General features: G+C 38.6%; 1 protein-coding gene and 1 long non-coding RNA gene across 2 annotated transcripts in view; one reads left to right on the forward strand and one right to left on the reverse strand.

Annotated features, from left to right (window-relative positions):
* Nucleotides 1-1,103: 1,103 nt before the first annotated feature.
* On the reverse strand, nt 1,104-6,956 carry LOC107570258 (uncharacterized). The gene is made up of 3 exons (XR_001607014.1): nt 6,872-6,956; nt 6,489-6,550; nt 1,104-1,387 (listed from the first exon to the last, which is right to left on the reverse strand). It is a non-coding gene; the product is annotated as an uncharacterized lncRNA (long non-coding RNA).
* Nucleotides 6,957-7,638: 682 nt separating this feature from the next.
* The window catches only part of myt1lb (myelin transcription factor 1-like, b), a gene marked incomplete at its 3' end in the record, with an annotated part of 142,833 nt that continues 124,536 nt past the window's right edge, over nt 7,639-25,935 (forward strand). Inside the window, exons 1-2 of the mRNA XM_016256465.1 lie at nt 7,639-7,843; nt 8,014-8,256. The remainder of the gene's footprint in view (nt 7,844-8,013; nt 8,257-25,935) is intronic.

Raw genomic sequence — 25,935 nt, forward strand, 5'->3', positions numbered from 1 at the left:
GTCAAGTAAATAATTTGCATTCTCTCAAACATAGCCTATTACTTTTATAATGGAATTGTATTTTAATTTAAAACATTAAGCATATAGTTTCACGTTAAATGCACAATTACTTTGAATGCTTGACCCAAGACGTTATCATTTTTTCCAATCAACATAGAAGTTTCTTGCAAAACAACAATGATTTCCATATTTAACAGCAGCATCAGAGTAGATGCCGTCTATTTTGTCTAAAAGAGAAGCATCAGAAGGACCAGTGGTAAACTTGTGAGGGCTAAGACTTTGGGCTAAGACTTTGATTCGCAGGACTGACAACCTTATTATGCGCCGTGCTTGTTATTGATATTACTCTGGGCTCCGTTGCCATGACCACCGCACAAGAGACATTTAATTTTCTCTCCTCCATCATCATTATCTATGAGACCATCTGTTGTGCAAAATGAATTCAGCCTCATTTGCATGACTGATAAGCACATTCTTTATCTATTTAACAGAAGGTCATATGCCATGGGTTTGGAGGCAGCAAAGGAGAGAGACAGAGAGGTTGTGTGTGTGTGTGAGTGTGTGTGTTTGTTTAGGGGGTTGGACGAGTAGGAGTGTGAAACATTATTAGCACAGATGTTTATTCTGGTGAGTTGACTGTAGTCGCAACAGCGATTAGCAAGAGGGCTAAACGGGGTCCTCATTTCACTATACTAAAACACTGATTCTGATTGGGTGATTCTCATTCCTGGTACATGCATGAAACTCCTACTCTGTATCAAATCAGCCATGCTTGCACAAAAAGCATATAGGAATTTTAATACATGTGCATTATTCATTCAAACCCACAATAGGATGCTGAGGCGGAGACTCTTGAATTATGGGAATTATTCAGGTTTTCTGATTGCCAGTCTTGAAACGAACTGCTTGTTATTTCAGTACTTTGCATTTCCCAGTTTCTGTGAGCATGAAATCATTTAATCGTCTTTGCTATGGTAAATTTACGTTCTGAATCCGGTAATGTTCGATTCACTAATCTTTAGCAGTCGTATTTGATTTCAGCTGTAAGTGGCACGAATGTCATATGAACTAAATGTCTATTTTTGCGCGCTGTCTGTTGTGTGGCGGGCTATAAAACCTGACCTAGTTCCTAAAATACATGTGTGCTGTAGCTGTACAGCCTCCCCATATCAAAGCCAGAATGCCTATTACACTCATCTGCTGTATTTCTCAAACAGCCTCCACTTCCAGCTGTGTTTCAGCTATTTTTCAGCATAATATTGGTGAATGTGAGCTGATGTTCTTTTACCCAGGGCTCTTCCTCTCACTGTCTTGCCCATTAGCATCACAGCTCTGAGGTTGCAGCTTTCAGCACCAGGCGCTGTCCACTCCATGAGCAATCAGAAACCTTTGGCGTCAGTCCACCAAAGAAAAAATATAGAGAAGAATATATAGAGAGAAGAATGAAGGTGCCACCATAGCCAGATTTTAACCTGTAAACAATTACATTTAAATGAATAATACTTTTTCCCCCCCAGAACTTTGGCTAATGTTCTGGCAAGGTACTATCAAAGATCTTCCAGTAATGTTAATAGAATACTAGAATATATAATATAGACAGAGAGGTTATATATATATATATATATATATATATATATAATGACCAGTCTTAAAGGAAAAAAAAATAGATGACTAACTTGTAAGACTCTAAACCTTTAATGTAACCGGCCCCTGATCATTAATAGCGTTCCCAAAACATTAGCACAATAACATTATTTATGCATCCTTCGAGGAATGGTTTTCCAAAACGTTTTTTATTTGTTACGTTTTTAAACTACTAACATTAAGATAACATTCAAAATTAACATTCCCATTATGTTTGCAGATGATCAAATGGAATCTTTCCTTAATGTTTTCAATGTTGTTCGCATAAAATAAATAAATAAATAAATAAACATTTAAAAAATGTTTTGGAATGTTCAGAGAACATTTCGAAATAATGTTTTAGTAACTTGATGGGGACATTTATTAAAACGTTCTTTTACAACATAGCTAACTTTGAACCGGCAAACAATGAAAATACAGTTAATGTTTTCACTTTATTTTCTCTTATGTTCTGGCCTATTATGCTATTAATGGGACCTATTATGCTCCTTTTTACAAGATGTAATATAAGTCTCAGGTGTCCCTAGAATGTGTCTGTGAAGTTTCATCTTAAAATACTCCACAGATCATTTATGATTCCATGCTGAAAATGACAATTTTTAACAGAATCAAAAACATGCCATTTTTGTGTATGTATCTTTAAATGCAAATGAGCTGCTGCTCCCCACCCACTTTTCCAGAAGAGGGCTGTACATTTACAGCTCCTGCCTTGGATACTATGACAAAACAAAACAACTGTTTGGTCTTGATTATCATGTCTATCGCTCTCATGCTCATCAGTTTAATATGGTTTTGTGAGGACACATCTCTGTGTGTGCGCTTAAAGTGTCAAATACACTCAAAGTTATGTCAAATAATTATGACTGTGAACGTAAACAGCTGGCAAAGAAATCGCATGTGTATATTAGATCTGTGTGACAGCAGCATAATATACAATGAAGTTTCATCTTAAAATACTCCACAGATCATTTATGATTCCATGCTGAAAATGACCATTTTTAACAGAATCAAAAACATGCCATTTTTGTGTATGTATCTTTAAATGCAAATGAGCTGCTGCTCCCCACCCACTTTTCCAGAAGAGGGCTGTACATTTACAGCTCCTGCCTTGGATACTATGACAAAACAAAACAACTGTTTGGTCTTGATTATCATGTCTATCGCTCTCATGCTCATCAGTTTAATATGGTTTTGTGAGGACACATCTCTGTGTGTGCGCTTAAAGTGTCAAATACACTCAAAGTTATGTCAAATAATTATGACTGTGAACGTAAACAGCTGGCAAAGAAATCGCATGTGTATATTAGATCTGTGTGACAGCAGCATAATATACAGAACCTAGTGCTATCTGTGCTGATCATTTGAATTAAACAACAAAATAAAAACAGAAAGTCATATCTCTGTTTTTTCTCATATCTCATATCATAGCTCCTCCCCACACTCAGGGGAGGAGCTAAGATAATAAGGCAGAGATTGTTACCAATCATGTGCAGGCCTGTTATTATGCGATGTCACATTGGAGTAAATTCCTGATTGGCTCATTTTAAGACAACTATTGTGATTTATGGGGAAAATAACAAACAGAGAGGATGGATATTCTCCACAATAGGGTGCACCCACTGCAGACACATAATTATGTTAAAAAAACAATATAAAAGTGACTTTTGCATATTAGATCCTCTTTAAAGTTAAGAACAAAGATCTTCCAGAAACAGAAGGTTTGTTCAAAGTTGTCTGGTCTGTCAATCCCAAAATGTTATCGCCACAATTTTATTTATGCATCATTCAAGGAAGATTTGTTTAATTTTTTTATTATGAAACATTTTTTATTTCAACATTCACCTAATGCTTTTTAAATGTTACTTCTAGTAACATTCAAAAGTAACATTCCCATAATGTTTGCAAAATGAAACTTTGCCTTAATGTTGTTTGCATAAACCAGAAAGTTTTTTTTTATTGAATGGGAATGTTATTAAAGCATTCTTAGAACATATTACATGTAATAAACATGCCACAGTAGCCAAATTGTATTATTATTAATATTATTATTTTTTTATCAGTAAACAATGGAATTAAAAGTGATGCCATTCTTGAAATGGAATAATAAGTGGAATCACTCAGATATGAGTGATTTGCTAATTTAGTTGTTTATTTTACAAAATGTAAAATTATTCAAAGAGGCCACTGCTGGGGCAAGACACTCCCCTGGGTAAATCTTCACAGAATATATAAATTATGTAATTCTTATTAATATTTATGTATATGAACTGTCATTAATGTAAAATACTAAATCAACTATTCTATTTAAAATGCTATTTTGACAATTTAGGTGAAGAATTAAATGAGAGACAGAGCAGAATCCAAGTAAAAGAGATTGATTTTAAAGGTAAATTTATTCTATGACTTCTATGAATATTTATATATTCAATTGACCATGTTTTAATTGAAGATATGCCAATTAAAAGCAACACTATGAATTTAAATTGAATGGGTTCACTCAATTAACCTATAGGTTTAAATGAAACGTTAAGATGTCTGAAATGTACATGAAATTCATGGAAATACTAAATAATAACCCCATTAATGACAAGTGTTAACTTTAAAAAGAGTAACTCCAGTAACAACATGCCACTCAAAGCCTTCTGTGGCAATTGTGGTGGCCCATCTTACCCCAAGGGGCACATTTGATATTTTTATTTAATAAAAACCCCTATATATATAATGTTTGGCATTTTCTGGCTGACGCAGAGTTCCTGCATGCGTCTTTCACAGTTACCACGCAACTTAGTGTCAGGATGATGAACAGCCCAGTGATCACATCGACACACAATCACTCCATCTCACACAAAACCAAGCACTTTATCTTTAATCACTTCCCTGTCAGTTATTTGATGTCATGTGTTCACGGATATCATGTTTTCTAATCACCTTCTAAGCTCATATAATCATTTTTTCTTTTCAGCATCAGCGGATTAAAGATAAATAAACGGAATTGTCAGAAGAAAAAAATGAATCCTTGAGTTGAATAATAGCACATAAAGCAGTAATCAATGAAACACATAATCACTTAAATCAAATGACAATTGAGCTGAGAATAGAATGGCAATTTAGCCACAGAATTAAAATGGAAACAAATGCTGAAATGGAATCTCTTGAGTGATTTGGAACATTCTACTGTACATAGACGGCAAATTACAGCACACACAAGAACCACAGTGCAACAACTGATTCCAAAGGAAGCAGACAAAATTGATCTTATAAGCCTGAAAATACAAAGCAAACTAAACGAGGAGTGGAACATGACCAAATAAGGAAAAATATGAACAGAAACAGGAGCAAAACACGAAATAGAACAGTCCAGAATCCTGACATTACGCCCCCTCCCGGAAGCCGCGTCCTTGCGCAGTCGAAACTACATGGGGAGGGGTGGGTGGGAACTTGGGAGGAGGTTCCGGAGGAGGACAGACACCCGGGAGGGGGCCGGCAGACAGAGACCAGGGAGGTGACGATGGAGGGAGGAGCCAGGGAGGAGACAGGAGGGGCTTGCAGCAGGAGGAGCCCAGCTGGACCCAGGCCACAGCCATGATGTCGACCCACGTTGGAGCCGACGGAGGGAGGAGCAATGGAGGTGGAATGGCCACCGAAGGCTCTGGCGACCAAGGCGGAGACTTAAATACAGATCTATAATAAATAGATCTATCTATCTATCTATCTATCTATCTATCTATCTATCTATCTATCTATCTATCTATCTATCTATCTATCTATCTATCTATCTATCTATCTATCTATCTATCTATCTATCGGAGATCCGTGGTGGAGCCGGAACGATTGATGACCAAGGTGGAGCTGGCGGGAGGAAGGAGCCCAATAGAGCTGGTGAGATGGAGCAACGAGATGAGCGGAGTCTTGAGGCGATGGCGGGTCGACGCCCGACCAAGGCAGAGCCGGAGGGACGATGGAGCCCGGTGGAGCTGGTGGATCGACGGGGGATGGTGGAGGCGAGGGAGCTAGGAGCCGAGATGGAGCCACTGGGTCTATGGGCCGAGGTGGAGTCCAGGCCTCGGAGGCTGGAGGTGGAGGTGAAGGATTCTCCAGCCATGGCGACACTGGAGGATGGCAGACCCACGGACCTCGCACCGTATTGATGGTGGGCTGAGGGCAAGCAGAGGGGCTGCCAGACGACAGCGGTGGAGGAGGCTGGAGCCGATGGGAGGGCGGGCATTTGTGAGCCTCCGGACATTCAGGGCTAAACTCTAGATCGGGAGCCCCCCCCTCTAGGCTGAACATGGGAACAGGATGGCGCTCTGGAGGAGCAGACACTTGGGGGCGCTCTGGACTGGATTCGGGGACTGGAGCCCTCTCTTCTTCGGTGTGGCACATTCGCCGCGCCATACTCAGCTCACCCTCAGCCGCGGTGCAGGGGGCGGAGCTCCTCTCCGCGCTCACACCGTCCGCGGCCTTCTCCATCGTGACGGGCATTGTCCGGGGAGATCCTCTGCTCAGTCGCTCGGCTTTGCCGAGCAGGAGGAGGAGATATTCCGGGCGAAGGAGGGCATCCATGAGGGAACAATGGAAACAAAAACACTGGGTAAAAGGCGGAAACAAAAACGGAGGGAACACACGGAGGTAACTGTGCTGGTCAGGTCTTCTGTCACGTTACGCTGCTGTGTGAAGAACGTAGGAGACACGGAGTAGCATTCACATTCACATAATGATGAAAACATGGGATATATAATGGGAACATTATCAAAATATTCTTAGAACATAAACACAGCACGCCGACATATAGCGCCGTTGTGCTTCAGACGTCCCGAGTTCGAGTCCCGGCTCGCGGACCTTACCTGATCCCATCCCCCCTTTCTCTCTCCCACCTCGCGTCCCGTCTTAAAATAGGCCTACTGTCCTATTCAAAAAAAAAAAAAAAAAGTTATCTGGTCTTTAATAACCTTCCTAAAACATTGGCGCAAACACATCATTTACACAATTCAAGTAATGTTTTTTTTCTTTTCCCGAAACGTTCTTATTTGGACATTCATCAACGTTTTGTAAATGTTACTAAACTGTTCAGAGAACATTATATTAAAACATTATATCACATTATTAAAACATTTTGAAATCTGTACATTTTGAACGAAAATTAGAACGAATGTTTCCATAACTTAACGGGAACGTTTTCAAAACATTTTATTTATTTATTTTTTTTGCTAGCTGGGATATGACTTACCAGCCCAACACATGGACTGTGTGGATGTGTGTGGAGCGGATATATGGATAGCATCGCTTTTGTCTGGGAGGAGACAGATCTATCTGCCGGAGCAGGGGAGGTTGGCTGCTTCTTAAGCCAGTTATCTAAGCGCTCCACGCTGCTGGTGCTCTGCCAGCGCTCACAGCCCTGACGACATTAATGAGTCCAGCGAGTCCCGCTCTCTTCTGCAGGCAAATGATGGACGGATGCATGAGATTCCCTGATACTAGCCCAAATAAAGCACACACACTCAGAGCGCAAGGCCTATGGGAAGCAGTGATGCTGCGAGCTACACACGCGAACACGCCACACACAGAGCAAGGAAGGGAGATAGAGAAAATTTAGTCCATGATACAGAGAAGGCAAACGCATCCTAATCATTCGCGCCTGTGGCACCGGGATGGGTTGAGGTCTGAGCGCTGAGCTGAGGATGCAGGCATCACGTTGATGGTAAGCGGTTCGGCTCTGACTCACGTACAGCCGGTTTTTTTTTTTCTTTCTTTCTTGTCTTTCTCTATTGCGGCCGCGTCCTCGCATCCCTTTGCTCCGCCTCATTGGTGCTTCCCCCATTCCTTGGTCTCTCTCTCTCTCTCTCTCGCTCTCTCTCTCTCAGAGCTCCAGGCCAATTGGTTGCCTGCCTTCCACCGTTATCTGCTCAATGAGTCCAGCGAGTCCCACTCTCTTCTGCAGGCAAATGATGGACGTATGCATGAGATTCCCTGATACTATCCCAAATAAAGCACACACACACTCAGAGCGCAAGGCCTATGGGAAGCAGTGATGCTGCGAGCTACACACGCGAACACGCCACACACAGAGCAAGGAAGGGAGATAGAGAAAATTTAGTCCATGATACAGAGAAGGCAAACGCATCCTAATCATTCGCGCCTGTGGCACCGGGATGGGTGGAGGTCTGAGCGCTGAGCTGAGGATGCAGGCATCACGTTGATGGTAAGCGGTTCGGCTCTGACTCACGTACAGCCGGTTTTTTTTTTCTTTCTTTCTTGTCTTTCTCTATTGCGGCCGCGTCCTCGCATCCCTTAGCTCCGCCTCATTGGTGCTTCCCCCATTCCTTGGTCTCTCTCTCTCTCTCTCTCTCTCTCTCGCTCTCTCTCTCTCAGAGCTCCAGGCCAATTGGTTGCCTGCCTTCCACCGTTATCTGCTCTCTCCCTTCTCCGGCTGTCTCCGTGTCTCTCCTCTTCCTCTGTCTCCCCTACACTCGTGAAGAATGATTAGCATACGGGAGGCGAGAGGAACTTTCCAGCGCGAGTGAAGAGGAGAACAAGTGCGCAAAAGGAAGGACGCTGGAAAATACCACCAGCAAGCGATTGGAAAGTTTGAGCGAAGAGCACATTTCCAGACTGGTGGGTCACTCGTGATTTTATTTCTGGCTGGATTGCTTTGCAGACATTGCTCTGATTGAAGAGTTGAGCTTGTACAGCGCGCGCGTTTATTAGTTGGTGTAGTGCAGGTGTTACCAGACTCTTAGAAATGAGCTTATAGTGACAGTGACCTATTATAATAAGGTTTATGTAGTCATATTAAACAGTTACTTTAATATCTGAAAATGTAGAGATAAAAAAACGTTTTTACAATGTAATAAGAATGATTGCTCAGTATACAAATTAACATTCTTAAATCAATATGCATTTACTTGAGAAGGAACATTAATTGCTTAAGTTCTGAATTCTTGTTTTCTGAGGAATTTAGCCAAATTAAGTGGGTTTATGCTTAAAAAAATTGCCTGTAGACTTCCCTCCCTTTGAATAAAGTTTATATATATATATATATATGTTTAAAGCATAAACTTTTATTTTTTATTTTTTTTATACTAAGTGTTATTGATAAATAACAAGACTTGATATCTTAAGTCATTTTAAATGCAAAACAAGACAAAAATACAAATCTTTTTTTTTCTCAGTGAAATTATGGTGGGATGATTAAATGAGCATATTGAATGATTGAAGTTCAGAAGATTATAGTTTGGTTTTCTGTGATCCTACTATACAATTTTTTCCCCCAGTGCACAGTCATTTGCTCTGTATCAAGAACTACGACATTACAAGTACTGCTACTGCATTAGTGTTGTACAGCAAGCAGCCATATACTTTGTGTTAGCATGCTGCTCAAAGAGTCGTCCATGCTAATGTGGATGTTGTGAGAGGTAAACATGTCTCGCAGGTCACGAGCTGTTGGGCTTGTTCTCCAGAAGCTTCTGTGGGCTTGGTTAGCAGTGTGAAGTAGCACTGCATACAGTCCATATGGTTTTGGGTTGGACTTGCTGTACAAAGGCTGGACTGTTCGAAACATGCATTGTTATCTGTGCGCTGCTGGGAAACTTCAGTTTTCTTGAGACAAGTGAAACTGAGCTGTTTTCAAGGAAAAACGCATGGACATGTCTTCATAAGAAAGTGGTTTTCTTATGTAGTGGTCATATTAGTATAGACACATCTTCCTCATTAAATATCAGATAGATTTGTGTCACTGAGCATTCCTTATCTCAGCTCATATATTTTGAGTGACACATTTGCTTTGCGTAATTCTTTATCTTGCTCATATGTCAACAAACAATCTCTGAAGTAACATCAGCATAACTGGTTGATCATGATATTTATAAGAAACTGCGAACCAGAAACCTTTCCTTCGGTTGTCTGCTAAGTGATGTGAAGCAAACGATCTTTTACGTTGCATGATGTAACTCAATCCAGCACTGTACTGGAGTCTGGAACTGAGACAGAGTGCACTTTGTTTTGTCTTAATGATCTATATTGTAAGACTCACACACTCTACTCTCGCTGTGAGTGAAAGGACAATGTATGTCGTGCTAATATCAAAATAGTGGAAATGTACATTGCTTTCTGGTATGTACATACAGACATTGACATACATACTGAAATTTAGAAGCATTTTATTCTATATTGAGCCATTTCTCAATGAAAATTCAATCCATCCAGCATACAATTTCCGAATTGTTTGGAAAACCAGGATGCAAATGTGATTGAGTTTACTTTATTGTATATCATTCTCTGTGTTGAATATGCAATATCTTTAATGAATATATGATTTAACTAGATATATCATATCATATCATATCATACACTCCAGTTCATTCTGGTCCTCAAATCTGATTGGCTGAGAGGTCTTTCCACCCATGAGATATTCACCCAGTATCACTACAGGAACCGTTGTCACAGAATGTAGTTTTAAGCGTTTTTTATGTGATAATATAATTGCTTAGACTTCAATTGTGCGGTTTGTTAATGTCTATTTCAAAATTAGCTTTGACGTTTTCGGAGATGTGAGCTCCAGAAGTCCGCAGTCATTCTGCGCTCATAAACCCGCCGAGAGCGCCTCACCTCGGCCAGATCTTCTGGAATTTGCCTCTGGCTCTGATGTGGTTAAACATGATATTGGTTTTGGGTAAATTTGACGGGCAGTCTTTGGTCTCATTAATCTATTATTTGTTCCAGAGCAAATAGTTTAGGCTGAGGGCAAATTTATTTAACTTTAATGCTGTATATCAGAAAAACTGTCTTTGTACTTTTGACTGCCTACAGCTGAATCTCAACCATGCTGATATACAGCAATATCACACGGCTGCTTATTGCTATTACAATTGATAAGCTTTAATTTGTCATTCTTAGGCCCCGTCCACACAGAGACGCATTTAGCTGTATACAGTGAAGATCCGGTGCTCATGATGCTGTATATGAATATACTTATCTCTTATCACTTCAAATACATTTTTATGAGGAACATGAAGGCAGAAATTCAGTTGAATGCATGCAATTAAGCTTCATACAACGACTGTCATATTTGGAGGGGAAGATAATCAATGAATAATGACTGAAATATCAGTGCATTCCCTGCACAAAGCTTTCACATGACTTCAGAGTTGTTGAATTGACTACTACTGTTATAGTTTATGGTGTTTTTCTTTACAGATGTTGAGTTATGAAACCTGTTTTATTCAGCTTGCCTAAAAGCAAATCACACTTCTCATAGAAAACCATTCAATCAATTTAGTTTAAATAGTCTTTTAGCATCATGTGCGGAATTCTTTTATTTATTTATTTTATTTTTCTAGTGTTTTTATTCTTTTTGGTTTTTCGAATGTTTCTTTATTTTGTAAGTAAACTAAATTGACTACCAAAATGTTTAATAAACATTGAACACAATTTTTTATATTTTATCTTAAGTGAAAAATCTACTTTCATAGTGTAGCTAATTTAGATTTTGTTAAATTGTAAAAAGCTAAAATAAATAAATATGGCTTATGTAAGAAAATGATGAATGAAAAACAAATTATTTTGATTGATATTGAAGACAATTTTAATGTTTAAACCAAACCATGTTTAAAAAAATATATATTTTTAATATTTTTTTTTTATGTTGGTCCAAACTATAATTTGGATGTATAGAAAGACCTGCGGTTATGGCAGAGGGTTAGAAAAAAAATATTTGTGGGTGCAAATTCCTTAAACAATCTTTCTGAAGGAGTCGCTTCTTAGCGATTTACCATAGTTTATAAGCAAAGAAAAGTTTAGAAAGTGCGTAAGCGAAGAAATAACAAAAGTGTCACGAATTTGGTCCATGAACTTCCGTTTATTCACCACCAGAGGTCACCCTTTCCATTACATTGACTCTCGCACAACACAAACTGTTGCATAGCACCCCGGACTACATATCCCATCATTCTTTGCACGATTTGCACACTGCACTGATTGCACTCATTGCACACAGCTGTTTCTAATCACCTCATTCACTATATAACACCCACTCTAACCACCTTTCTCTGATGAGTATTGTTTAGCCTGTACCCCTTTCCGAGTCTCTGTGGTTTCCTTGTTTTGCCTTGCCTGTTTCTGCGGTATCTGATCTTTGCCTGTTTTCCTTGATTTTTCCCTCTCGTCTCGCCCCTGTGATCCTGTCTGCCGACCTACACTAGCCCTAGGACTATTCTTGTGTTTTGCCTGCCATATACCTGTCTGCCATTGTTCGACTCTGCCTGTTTACCACGTCTCTTTAATAAAAGCTTGCAGATGGATCCACACGTCTCACGTCTCGTCAGCCCCGTTACAAAAAGTGTGTTGGATGTTTCCATAGATATTTTTTGACCAAAACAACTCCAACTCCAATAGAAACCCCAGCTATTAATCTAGCTAGCACATCTAATTATGCCACAGAGTAAATGACAAATTTCTGTAATTTCTGTATTCTGTACATGATACAGTACATGGATTTCATCATCATCATCAAAAAATAAATAAATTGATAATTGAAAATTGAACATTTCTGGGGAACTATGTAAATTTGGGAGTGCCTTATGTATTTAACTATCACTTTAACTTTAGGAGTACATTAAGATGGTCTACACTAATACACAATTGTATAAGCGTTTATTTTGGTGGTTCAGATAAATCAAATTGATTAAATCAGTGACTCAATTATTCAAAATCACTGAATAGTCACTGAATAGTATTGGCTGTGAACGGGTGACGGAGAAACGGCTGATGTTTATTAGGCGTGAAGGCCACATCAGTAATTGCGATCACGATTTCTATGCGTGACGTTCAACCATTCATTCATTCCCCATCATAATCCATATTAAAACATGATCTACATCTCAATAGCTCGGCCAGTTAAAAATCAATCTTGACTTTGGTGCAGGGCTGTATGGGAGAGTGTGGAGTGTGAAGTAGACGGGTGATTAATACCAGTGCTCACCTACTGGCACAACACACACCCGCGGGCGTTCATCTCACCTGATCGCACGACAGTCACGCGTGTCAGAAACACAGGGGTTTGCACGAGTTATGTGCTCTGCAGGCCTGTGGAGTGAGACGCACTGCCAGCACTAGAGCCACCGCCGGTTAGTCATCGCTGTGTGGTGTCACGTTCAGTGGAAGAGGAGGAGGATTACCGCTGCTTTTCTTTGAGGGCTCAAGCGTCCTCTGACCAGGCTTTGTGGAGCACTGCTTTAAGAGAGGATGCTTTCAGTGCATCCTGATGTTGCGCTCTTCTTTAGAGCACTGTGGGAATTGTGTCTGAAAGCTTTGGGAATCTACGCCAGCGGATGCTGGAGAGGGACGTCATTTGGTTTGATTTCACTTGACTGATTAACTTGACCTCAGTGCAGGCTTCACTTAATCATGCACTGAATACTGGGTTACAGTTTATTTTAAGGTGACGTTATTACAATGTAACTACACAAATAAGTACTGAATAATAATAATTAACTATATGCACTGACTATACACTAAACATTTTTTGAAATAAAATAAAACAAAGATTACTGGAGTACATTTTACAAGAAAATACTATTTCAGTTTTTCTACTTCTACTAAAATTTCATGTTTAATTCAGTGTTACTTGTCGTTTCTTTTGTGAAATTTACTTGAAATCCTAGTAGGTAAACCTACCTATTTATTGATTGATTGATTGATTGATTGATTTGTAGGGTTAAGATTAGGATTTGATTTAGGTTAGTTTCTTGTGATTATGCATATTGTGTAATTCCGTTACCTTAAAATAACTTGTAACCAAATAGGACTTTTGACATTATATATGGTAACCTAAAAATGTTAACATAACATAAAATGTAATATAAAAACTAAATTTAAAAACAAAAATGCCAGAAGGTCCAGTATACACACTGATAACTGGATGTGAGGAGGTCATTTAACATCTTTTGAGATGTTTCTCATTAAGGCCTTTTAGTTACTAAAAATAGTATGCATTTTACAGTACATACTATGCAGTGTTCAGTAAGTGTAAGCTGTAGTATTGCATTCTGAATGTAACCACTGTGAGGAATACTATATCCCACAATGCAATGCACTCAACTTCACCTGAAAACAAACCTACCTGGTGATTAGTGACGGTTTTTATTCAAAATCGGGTTAAAACTTTTTTTTTTCTGAGATGAGAACTAGAGTCACTACATGAAACATGCAATGACAGTGTAGGGTATCAGAGTGAATCAGACAATTTAAGATTTGATCAGATTGGTGTTGAACAACCCAAAGAGACAAATTCCACAAAGAGGCCCAGGATAAGACAACGTCATAAATCTGTCCAGATCCTAGTGCCAGCCAGTCTAAAGCAAGCCTAACCAACCAACTCCACAGTTTGAACAGATTGCAACATTAACACAAAATAACACTTATTGATAATCCCGACTCAGGAACAGTGAGGTCATGTGACAACAATGTATCTGAAACATTGAAGGTTATAAAATACTTTTAAAAAGTAGTTATAATAATAGACAATAATGCAGTGTATACTGCACATAATATACATCAAGCAATACACTAGTAATCCATTCTGAGCACACTAACATGCCAACGCAGAGGTATGATGTTTGACATATAGATGATATAAGATGATAGATCCCATACGTTTAATAAATACAGTGCCGTGAAAAGGTTTTTGCCCCTTCCTGTTTTTTTATTTTTTGCATATTTGTCACACTTAAAAGATTCAGATCATCTAACAAATTTTAATATTACACAAAAATACAGAAGTAAATACAACATGCAGTTTTTAAATGATGATTTAATGAATCATCATTTTATCTGGTGAATCAAGAAATCACTTAAAGGTGGGGTAAGTGATTTCTGGTAGCCAATGTTGATATTTCAAATCACCAAAACAAACACGCCCCTACCCCAAAAGGGTCTCGCCCCTATTTTGATAGCTCCGCCCCACACATACATAAGCAACACAGGGAACGATTATGGCGGAATCTGCTGTATTATTATCTGCTGTATTAAACATATTATTGTACTTTTCGGACACACTTTGGGAGCTGACGCTTGAAACAGAGAGTGGAGGAGGTATAGACACTCCAGACTTATAGGGTGTGGAAATGAATGTGTCTTTATCATAGCTGAAGGGAACGACAATACGATTTCAGATGAACAAACAAGCGAACATGACACACAAGCATATTCAACCAAAAGCCAGCATATATTAGTTCTGTGAAACAAAGCAAAACCAATGTTACTCACCTATCGAGAAGAAACAAAGGCTGCGTTTACACTTGGCATTAACATGCGATCACCGTGATCTGATCAAGCAGATCGGATCATCAGTCAATCAGGACACGGCACGTTTACACTTAGCAACATCAGCTGACTTCTCGATCTGGATAACGGATCGGATCTGTATTTCCTGCACAATATTTAAATAAGTCTGCGATGCAAAGTCAACCTGAAGTGGTGGGTTTTCTTTTGAAAACTATTTTCAGTCGCGGGACAGTTTACAAATTAAAATAAATGTACGAGTCTCACTAGCGCTCTGTTCTTCTGACAGATCGGGAGAGAGGGGGCAGCGTTTTGCATGATGTCGACCTGCGAATGCAAACACGACAGCTGGATTGCGTTTACATTACACTGAGATCCGATCACAATACGTCCTCGACTACCTCTGGACGAGGACACGCTGATCGGATAACATTCTGATCAGAAGCGCGTTTACACTTGTCTTTTCAACGTGTATGTGGACAAGCTCCGGATACAGGTCGCATGTTAATGCCAAGTGTAAACGCAGCCAAAGCAACATCGGCATCTGATCGCAGGCCTTCCCGCTCCTTGAGTTCTCTCCAGCGCTGGAAATCTGATTCGATATTTACACAGGTCCTACTTCTTGCATTTATTGTAAGCCTTCTTTTGTTCCGCAGACGTTTTCCTCTTTTGTTTTTTATCCGCCATCTCTATCTTTCTGTCGTCGCTCGGCTCGGCTAATGTCCGTCCTGTGCACTGAGTTCTTTCTCCTCCGCATCATGAGTAGTCACGCCCCTTACTGCTGATTGGCTACAAGTTTGTTTTGGCACTCGGCCCGACTCAGTTTTCTAAAGCGTTTTTGAAAAAAATGCATACCCCACCTTTAAATAGAACCTCTGTGACAAAGTGAAGCATGCTTAAAGAGCAACACATCATGCCGTGATCTAAAGAAATTCAAGAACAGAAGAGAAACAAAATAGTTGACATGTATCAGTCTGGAAAGGGTTATAAAGCCATTTCTAAGGCTTTGGGACTCCAGCAAACCCCGGTCACAGCCATTATCCACAAATGGAGAAAACTTGGAACAATGGTGAACCTTCCCAGGAGTGGCCGGCCAACCAAAATTACTCCAAGAGCGCAACGACGACTCATCCAGGAGGTCATAAAAGAACCCAGAACAACATCTAAAGAACTGCAGGCCTCACTTGCCTCAATTAAGCTCAGTGTTCATGAGTCAACAATAAGAAAGAGACTGGGCAAAAAAGGCATCCATGGGAGAGTTCCAAGGCAAAAGCCATTGCTGACCAAAAAGAACATTGATTATCTTGATTCTCCCGACGACTTTTGGGCAAATATTCTGTGGAATGATGGGACAAAAGTTGTATTTTTTGGAAGGAAGAACATCATACCAACAGTCAAACATGGTGGTGGTAGTGTGATGGTCTGGGGCTGCTTTGCAGCTTCAGGACCTGGACGACTTGCCATAATTGATGGAACCAAAGGAGAATGTCCGACTGTCAGTGTGTGACCTCAAGCTCAAGCGCACTTGGGTTCTGCAGCAGGACAATGATCCCAAACACACCAGCAAGTCCACGTCTTAATGGCTCAAGAAAAACAACATAAAGGTTTTGGAGTGGCCAAGTCAAAGTCCGGACTTAAATCTGATTGAGATGCTGTGGCATGACCTTAAACAGTTCATTCATGCAAAGAAGAGTGGGCAAAAAAATTCCTCCACAGCGAAAGACTCATTGCCAGTTATCGCAAACGCTTGATTGCAGTTGTTGCTGCAAAGCGTGGCACAACCAGTTATTAGATTTAGGGTGCAATTACTTTTTCACATAGTGCCAGGCAGGTTTGGACAGCTTTTTTCCCTTAATAAATGAAATCATCATTTCAAAACTGCATTTTGTATTTACTCAGGTTATCTTTGTGTAATATTAAAATTAGTTTGATCTGAATCATTCAAGTGTGACAAATATGTATACACATGTACACACTGTATAGTCAGCCACTGTAATGTGTCAGTCATATGGAATGTTAATTTTGTTGCTTCTTTCAATGCCTTTAAAGGGATAGTTCACCCAAAAATGAATATTCTGTCATTAATGTCGTTCCAAACCCGTTAGACCGTTCATATTCGGAACACAAATTAAGATATTTTTGATGAAATCCGAGAGCTTTCTGACCCTCCCATAGACGGCAACGGAACTGAAATGTTCTCAGACCCAGAAACGTAGTATGGACATTGTTAAAATAGTCCATGTGACATCAGAGGCTTAATCACTGAGGGTGAGTAATTAATGACAGAATTTTCATGTTTGGGTGAACTATGCCTTTAATGATTTTTGTTTACAAAGAGTAGGGCTTACTTGTCTATTAATGACTAAAGCCAAAGCTCCACAATGGACATATAATCTCATTCATTTGAAAGCCACGTTCTAATATCATTCAAAATAAGATTAACTCTACTGTTTTGCAGTTTTACTGAGGATGCTTGTGGTCTGCAGTATTGTGAATATGTTATTTGACTCCATATGATTTATTGCTTGTGTTTTTTGCCATGTTTACATCACCCTGAAATGCATCAACTAAATCAATACATGTAGTTGTATTAAAACTATTAATATATATAATGCTAATAAATTATGAAGATGGTGCTGATAATAATATCTGACCACTTTTTGAGATTTGCTTCTAAGATTTCTTATGTAGCCATTTTTTGTGCATGTCATTACATCTCATGTACAGCATGCCTTTGAGCTAATTTGCAGCAGCTGATTGTTTACAGTTTGTTGGCAGTCATACCCATAACTCGTACACTTTGTCACAGGCTATATGAATACGATGCATATTTGGCCACTACATGATATTTGGCTCAGTTTAAATGAGCTGCATGTGCAGGGTTTGAGCTATAAAGATGTTGGCAGCATGTGAACTCATGTGAAAAATCATGTGACCACGAATATCACCAACATCATGAGGGTGTCATGCTGTCAACAACTCCCTTACTGCTGGCATGGCTCACTGTGACAGCTTCCATAAATATTCGGGTTAGATATTTTGGGTATAATGTACATAGATATGAATTTTTTCATGTTTGGGAACATTTAACCCATCCATCAGCCAGTGCCATTCTTTGAAAAACAGTCAGAAAATCCTTGGAAATGCTAATTCAAGACTTCCCGCTGGATTTTTAACCTCTGTCTTTGAATGTTAATGGCATTCAGTGCATGTCTGCCAATGGAAAGAAGCATTTGAGATGAAACGTTATGGAGGCAAAAATAGTCCTCCCCACACAGGGCTAAGATGAGCAAAGCGATATTGGAAAATGATTACAAAACAGCCATCCATAATTCATCAAGCATATTGGTGAGGGCGCAGGACTCTTATTATGGCTGCTCTTTAAATCAGATTTGTCGGTTTTGATCACTGTAAAGTCTTCTAGTCACACGACTGAAATATTGGGCAAATATTACCCTGTCTAATGGATAATTGATTAAGACAAGTGATACCACTGGGACTGAATGTGTAATAGCTGAAGGTAAGAGCACAATCTTGATTTGATGGTTGTTTCAGAGCAGATTTTCTCGCCTCATTCTTGCACACATTGTTGGATTTGATTTTGATCAAATGCAAACTGTAATCAGGGATGATGATTGTAAGTTATTGTTATCGTTAAGGAACGATGGGTTTCAATTTCTTCTGAGATAGGAAATAAACAATAGATTAGTTGTCAACTAATGGGTTTCCTAATTATTAACCAGGTTTAAATGTGTGGTTACCAATATCTACCAAAAGCCCTACATCATTACAAATCCTAAACCAAATCACAAAGTGCACTGTTTTAAACCCCAGAATCACGAACTTAACATCTGAATAGTTAACTGAATGCATTCTGGTATTATCACTCCGTTTCAGTGTACATTATAATTGAAGTAAATATTAATAACCCATGACATTTCTCTTTCATTTCTTTTGTTACACCGAAAACATTATGAAGTTCAACAACTGCTTAAGTAGCAAATATTGCTGCATTACCCTACATTGCACTCAACATTCTTGTGCTTTTTGCTGAGAAAAGTGGATTGCTGAGATTTACCAGTAACAATGCTGAACTCTCTGATGCCAATATAAGTGTTAAGATGAACAAAACATGCTAAAGTTTTATTGGGAAACATCAAAGCATAAACAGTAAGTGCAGTCTGATATTATAATTTCTGATAATGGCTAATGTAAAATGCACTGCATTTGGTGACCAATGACCAAACCAATCACTTGGTTGGTCAGAGACTTGCTATACTTCAGTATTTGAGAAATTGCTTTGGATTTCAATGAAAAATGTTGAAATACTGAGCTGTGTATGGACAAATGTGAGGGCCTCACAAAACTCCATAACAGACCAATATTCTTTAAGTAAAGCTGTCAGAGAAAAACCCTCATACAGTTTTGACTATTCAGGAGAATGAAAAGCTGAAATGGTGAGATCTGTCAGCCAACAAATGAAGCTCACTTATTGTTGTTTGCATCTCTTTTCAGTGTACGAAAACTTTTTTTGTGTGTTGAAATTACTCACCTAGCTACGAGCGCAATTACTTTGAGCTATCGATTTCTTTCGCCTCTGCTCTTTAGGCTTTCAGAACACCTTGATAGCTCATTTTGACATTCGCAAAATCTGCCTGCCTGTAGATTTTGCGAATGCAGGCAAGCGATAGGTTGGGCCCCAAATAAAACTTGTTCGACTTTCAGAAAAGCTAACAATTATGAACATCTATATTTAAAAAACAAACAAAAAAAAAAAAACCAGGATCCTGTCTGAATGATGCGCTGGTCATTGTAGCTCAAGGTAGTTGAGCCATGACTCATGACAGTCTTTTTTGCCCTCTGGTGGTTGGGCTTTTAAAGGTAATATTATGAAACAATGACATACCCAGAACCTGTTTGCATGCACAAACCATAGTCATACATTTATCAAATACTAGTGCACAGAGAGGTGTGGAGAGAATTGTAAGACCAAGAGACAAAAGTGAGTCCCAGGGGCGCTTTTGTCAGCGGTTTGTAGGCTTTCAGAACACCTTGATAGCTCATTTTGACATTCGCAAAATCTGCCTGCCTGTAGATTTTGCGAATGCAGGCAAGCGATGGGTTGGGCCCCAAATAAAACTTGTTCGACTTTCAGAAAAGCTAACAATTATGAACATCTATATTTAAAAAACAAACAAAAAAAAAAAACCAGGATCCTGTCTGAATGATGCGCTGGTCATTGTAGCTCAAGGTAGTTGAGCCATGACTCATGACAGTCTTTTTTGCCCTCTGGTGGTTGGGCTTTTAAAGGTAATATTATGAAACAATGACATACCCAGAACCTGTTTGCATGCACAAACCATAGTCATACATTTATCAAATACTAGTGCACAGAGAGGTGTGGAGAGAATTGTAAGACCAAGAGACAAAAGTGAGTCCCAGGGGCGCTTTTGTCAGCGGTTTTGTAAAGAGGCGAGTTAGACCCCCAGCTGCATGCTGGAATTGCCCTACTTCCAAAAGCTACCTCTTGCTATTGTTTGTCCTGGATTTACTAAGCACTGAGTCAACCACATTCACAAATCACCTGATATGTTACCCAGTTTTCTTTATTCTGTTGGTCCACTATGGTGGTACATTTCTGGAAACGCAGCTATTTCTTCTAGACGTTAATTTGCAAGGTCTTTTTGTTTCAATAAAAACATGCATGAGGCATTAGAAAACACAAACAGCATCGCCTGTTTTAGCACAGTCTGTTTGAAAGCAGAGGAAGGTGCTGCCCGCGTCTTGCTCTGACCTATTTCTTTACTGCTCTGCCCAACACTTGCTGTATGGAGCTCCAAAATAGCTCAGTAAGAAAAGTGGTGCAAGCATTTCCATCTTGCATAACAGGCTGATCATTCTTTTGGCCAGCCAAGGCACTGAGAAATAGTGCAGTGTACACTGAGAGTAACACAAGCAGGCGGATAATTGCATCAGGGCGTTTCCAGACTGTTGTAGTGCCACATTTTCACCAAGTACTGCGAGGCTGGGAGGGGATTCGTCAAACCCTCTTTTTTTGACATACCAAGTAATGCTTGTATGCAAGAGCTTATTGCCGTCACTGTTTAAAGGACTAGCAGACTACTGTAGCTTTTTGTAGAGTGTTTTAAAAAGAAAGTTAAGTAGTCATAGTCATTTTAGGTTCTATCATGTTTACACAACACACTATCTCAAGCATGCTAATCTCAATTTGTTGATGTTTTCGCCTCATTTCAGAGGACTCTGTAAAGTCATTAAACCTGATTTCTGTGGATTTCATAGCCTTCAGGTTCCCAAATGTGGATTTTTTTATCTTTCCCAAATGTGGATCAGCTGCTTCACATCCTGATAAACGTTCATGTCCATGTTTTCTCTCTTGCTCATGGTATACAGCTCTTCTGGATGAATAATTCATAAAGCTATAGCCAACTAAAATCTTAGGGCTGTTCCTCCTCTGTATTCTCTTTTATATAACCTGAGAATATCTGTAGCACAATTTGGATGGAACACATTTTCTAAACAATGTTTGAGTTACCTATTTTTTGACCTCTAAGTTTTTATGTACTGACTGGGACAGGATTGTGCTCTGGTTATGTACTGGATGAGAGCATCACAAAACCCTGTGAAATAACCAAGACATAAATGCGATTTAGTTGTATAAATTATATATAATTTATGTAATTTACCATTATAATTATGTACATTATAATTGTTATAAAAATTATAAAAGTTATAATTGCTACTATAGCACTCTGTCAATACATATGACTGGATTTTTCTTATTGATCAAATTTTATTTTTACGCCAGATGGATGCTAACAGCACAGAGTAAAATGTAGCTTTTGTTATGGTACACTGAAAAAAAAACTATTGACAAAAAAGAGTTGATTAGTTTTTTCTGAAGTTATATGTATGGTTTAGGTCATCAAATTGTTTATTTTTGTTGTAATATTAATTTTCCCAAAGGGAAAAAAAAATACATTCATGCAAAGTAAAAAGATTATTTATTATAAAGACTATATGCTTAATAAATCTTTAAGCCAAAATGTTACTTAGTGAAGGCGAATATAATTATTTTATTTTATTTATTTATTTGCTTTTTAGCACAATTTCACCATAAGAAAAATCAAAATTTTCATGTTCTTCTGTTAAGTACTTCTGTAAAGAAAAAAAAAAGAAAAAAACTGAAAAATGAATAAAACCTACAATAATTAACAAAAGCTACACATCAACACTTTGATGTCAAGCCAAATCAAAATACTATTTGAAAAAAAAAAAGAACAGTACATTTTTTTCTATGGAAAGTGTTATTTGTTTTTAGACAAGCTCAACAAAACCGGTATAAACCTGGAAACCACGATTAGACCAATATAAAAATGCTCTTTAAATAAATGACACATTGTTTCACTTTTTTTTCCATTTATGCGAAGGTCAAAATGAATGTTCTGAAAAAAGAAAGTATCACAGATATTCCAGTACAGATAGACTCATTTCAATTTGTCACCCATGAGTAGGTAATTCGGTTGTTACAATTGTTTTGTAAAGAAATTCATGGGATTAGTATCATACAGTGCATCTTTAAAACAGAAATGTACCTCAGCTCAGTGATCATCAATCCTGTCTGAATAGGTCTTGTTTGGTATGTGGTTCTTACTGTCTCCTTGTCTGTGCATTAGCTCTTTACTGTTGGTGTTGTGTGTTGTACGGCTCACTGGTTTGTGGTGAAGGGCATTAGAATCTGTCATGCCTGGCAGGCGGCCCTCTCTGGATACATCTGCCCGAGTGCTGCAGATCCTCTCAGGATGTGTGCTGTGCTGCTGTGGGCTATTTCATCTGAGTCAGTGTGGATGTGTCTGAGACTCCATTGTGAATATAGACCAGGCGACATCAGGGGATTTCATTTCCAAATCTCTGACATTCATAAGCTTGCTAACCGCTAATCCACATCTGTGCAAGGCAACCCATCAACCAGCTGCTGAGCATGCAGGGGAACTGTGTGAATGACTGACTGAAACAATTTTTCAGCATCTAAAAGAATGTGAGGTGTATGTTGTGGGTCCATGGGACTTTTTTTACTCATTTAAAAAAAATATATAAATAAAATAAAAAACAGTTTGTCGATCACTTAAAGATCACAGTAAAGTAACAGCACACCTCTCCTCAACAAGACACTTGATTTGAGGAATCATTCATGTCCAGCGCACGAACTGTGCTGAACCAGTTATACACTGATGCTTAATACTAAAGCACTAATACTTTAAAATATATTTTACATGGCAATTCAATAAACAAGAGGTTAATACGGAGTTACGTACATTTTGAACATAATGCTGTCAGCTACTTTATCTGTGAACAAATTGGTTGAGTAAATGATTCAATGACTCATTTACAAAGAGCGGTGTTTTGTTCCCTAAAGATTCAGCATTGTGAACAAACTGGTTGAGTAAATGATTCAGTGACTCATTTACAAAGCCATCCACCTGTTTTATTCCTGAATACATCAGTGTTTTTGAACAAATCATTTTAGTAAATAATTAATTGACATAGTCATAGTCACAGATAGTCATAATTATGTGTTCATAGTTAATTCTTTATATTTCCTATAAAAAAAATTATTTGAGCTCCACTCATATAGTAAGACTTTGATCAAACATTTTACATCAAAATTTAACAGCAATGAGCATTCGATTATTTTGAACTTCCTTCTCAAACCTGTCCTCTACTTTACTCACTTTACTTTAATCAGACTGCAGTGTTTGAGGGAGAACAGCCTGGTTTAATTGTTTATACATAGGTATTAATTCGCAACATTTACAAGCACAAAACATACATTTTTGTATGTTTTTATTGATGCTAAAATGTAAAATTAAGACATATTTCAACGTTTAAAACGTACAAATCGCTACATATTTTTAGCTAAAAAAACTTGTATCTTTTATATCATTGAGATATTCTCGTATCAATGCCTTTTTATCATTTTATCAATAAGCGATTTAGATTTGAAGCCCCCTTAACCTACTTCCAAACCTTAACCTACCTATTTTATAGCGAATATAAAAGGATTTAAAACGTAATTGACCGAAATATGCATGAAAATTACCATTTTACTAACAATATAGCATTACAAATATTTTTATAGTCGCTAATCCCACTCCTTGTATTTGTAAAGAGCGCGTCAGTCAGCGTGGGCTTTGATGCTTACGGTCGCTGGATTCGCTGTTCGGGATGGGGATGAAGATCGCCGAAAAAAGGCTTGGCTTTGGGTCTGTTCCTCGCAGTCAGCGCACGAATATTTCTAATTATGTTGCGTTTTTGGTATATTTTATGGTTCTATTGACAGTCACAACATGTCGGAAAATGCCTTTTGTGTCCCATGGCAAACAAAGTAAACATTTCATGACAAATAACGGTTAATCAATTGCAGAAATGTTATTTATTTTAAGAGTTTATAGTGTAGTCTTGTTTAACATTATGTAGGCCTATTCTTACGAGCTGGCAGCAGAAATCACACAGAACAGAACGAAATGTTATCATTTCATATTAAGTAAACGAGTAAACAATTTAATAATGTGATAGAAAACACAAGGCCATTGATATGACAACTCAAAGAACAACAATAATAAAATTAATGCCGCGATTTCAATATTCATAAGGATTCATTTTTCGGTGATGTCAATATGTCAGTATTGTACGTTTAAATGCTGAAAATACATCAGTATTGTACGTTTTAGTGACTATAAATACGTAAGTAAATGTACGTTTTGTAGAACCACATTTTATCATATCACGTGAGATCATGTTGGGGAGAAAGTAGCTTGAATGCAGCTTGTTAATGACTCTGTACTGCATTAACAAATATATACAGATGCATCTCAATAAATTAGAATGTCGTGGAAAAGTTAATTTATTTCAGTAATTCAACTCAAATTGTGAAATTCGTGTATTAAATAAATTCAATGCACACAGACTGAAGTAGTTTAAGTCTTTGGTTCTTTTAATTGTGATGATTTTGGCTCACATTTAACAAAAACCCACCAATTCACTATCTCAACAAATTGGAATACTTCATAAGACCAATAAAAACATTTTTAGTGAATTGTTGGCCTTCTGGAAAGTATGTTCATTTACTGTACATGTACTCAATACTTGGTAGGGGCTCCTTTTGCTTTAATTACTGCCTCAGGTTTCTTTGACAGTGGCCTTCAGCTCATCTGCATTTTTTTGGTCTCTTGTTTCTCATTTTCCTCTTGACAATACCCCATAGATTCTCTGTGGGATTCAGGTCTGGTGAGTTTGCTGGCCAGTCAAGCACACCAAACCCACGGTAATTTAACCAACTTTTGGTGCTTTTGGCAGTGTGGGCAGGTGCCAAATACTGCTGGAAACTGAAATCAGCATCTTCAAAAAGCTGTTCAGCAGAAGGAAGCATGAAGTGCTCGAAAATTTCTTGGTAAACGGGTGCAGTGACATTGGTTTTCAAAAAGCACAATGGACTAACACCAGCAGATTACATTACACCCCAAATCATCACAGACTGTGGAAACTTAACACTGGACTTTAAGCAACTTGGGCTATGAGCTTCTCCACCCTTCCTCCAGACTCTAGGACCTTGGTTTCCAAATGAAATACAAAACTTGCTCTCATCTGAAAAGAGGACTTTGGACCACTGGGCAACAGTCCAGTTCTTCTTCTCCTTAGCCCAGCTAAGACGCCCATGACATTGTCTGTGGTTCAGGAGTGGCTAAACAAGAGGAATACGACAACTGTAGCCAAATTCCTTGACACGTCTGTGTGTGGTGGCTCTTGATGCCTTGAACCCAGCCTCAGTCCATTCCTTGTGAAGTTCACTCAAATTCTTGAATCGATTTTGCTTGACAATCCTCATAAGGCTGCGGTTCTCTCGGTTGGTTGTGCATCTTTTTCTTCCACACTTTTTCCTTCCACTCAACTTTCTGTTAACATGCTTGGATACAGCACTCTGTAAACAGCCAGCTTCTT

Source organism: Sinocyclocheilus grahami, unplaced genomic scaffold, assembly GCF_001515645.1.
Source record: "Sinocyclocheilus grahami isolate Dianchi unplaced genomic scaffold, SAMN03320097.WGS_v1.1 scaffold1434.1, whole genome shotgun sequence".
NCBI lineage: Eukaryota > Metazoa > Chordata > Actinopteri > Cypriniformes > Cyprinidae > Sinocyclocheilus > Sinocyclocheilus grahami.